Raw genomic sequence first — 1,168 nt, forward strand, 5'->3', positions numbered from 1 at the left:
CCAGCAGAGCCGTGCCGGCCTGCCCGCTGGGCCGCCTTCCTGAGGCGCTTCCCAGCCTCCGGCTCCCGGCGGCTCCCCCTCCCCGAGGGCCAGGCCCCAGCTCGCCCTGAGTCCCACGAGCACCTTTCTCAGCCACCCAGCAAAAGCCCGTCCCCTGAGAGAAAGGGTCACCCCGCCCCCAGCGGTGGACCTGCCGCTTAGAGCCGAGAGGAAACACGCTGGGCGGTGAGCCACGGGGCCACGGCCAGCAAACTGACCGCCACTAAACCTAGCTGCGTGAAAACACCAGCTACCGTCTCATGACTTCAAAAGGCCACGGGGATTAGACAGCAAGTTCAAAGAATATACTCACTAGGTGACATTCGCACACAGCGGGGGCCAGCCCGAGCAGGCACCCCAGGTCCGGCCACACTGGCTTGTGGGTTTTGCTTTGCGCGGTGGCCCGGCCTGCCTCGCTTCTCACCAGGCCCCCTGGGGCCCTGCGCATGGCCCTGGGCCCTGCCGCCTTCCAGGCTGCAGAGCGCGGTTCCAGGTTTGCCAGCCCACGCGTGGGCGCGAGAAGCTTGCAGCCTGGACCGCTCAGTGTTTCACTCGGTCACTGCTGAGCTTTTCACGCTCCTCATTGATTCGATCACTTGCAAATCACCTACCTCTTCCCATGGTCAAACACAGAGCAGGGCACGTTTTCATTCACTGTTCACTGTCACCACAAGAAAGCTTAATTCTGGCCAAAGAATTCAGTGCATGCTGATTTATTGGGGGTGGGGGAGTGATTTTGGTTAAAAAAAAAAATGTCTCCAGAAGCATGAAAGGAGAAGCAAGCAGACACCGCGGCAGGAGAGGCCCCGGTGCCTCCCCGCTCCCTCTGTGTCACAGGCACAGGCCTGGTCTGCCTAGTGTCCGCTCGCATGCGCCCCCCGCTGCCCTACGCTGCGTCCATCTCGCTGACTGCGCTGACCACCTCGGCTCAGAACGGAGTGGCGTAAAGAGGGTGCCAAATCCTGATGCCCACCAGGGAGAGGGCATTCGGTCACAAGCGAAGGGCATGCGGGCCTTCGGCCACGGGGCAAGCTAGGGCGCGTGTCTTATTTCCCTCAGGTCAGCAGAGTAAGAGCTGGTCCGCAGGAGACAAGACCGGCTAAGCGTCCCCGGTCAATTCTCCCCGGAC

Source organism: Condylura cristata, unplaced genomic scaffold (genome assembly GCF_000260355.1).
Source record: "Condylura cristata isolate star-nosed mole 26May11 unplaced genomic scaffold, ConCri1.0 scaffold00014, whole genome shotgun sequence".
Lineage (NCBI taxonomy): Eukaryota > Metazoa > Chordata > Mammalia > Eulipotyphla > Talpidae > Condylura > Condylura cristata.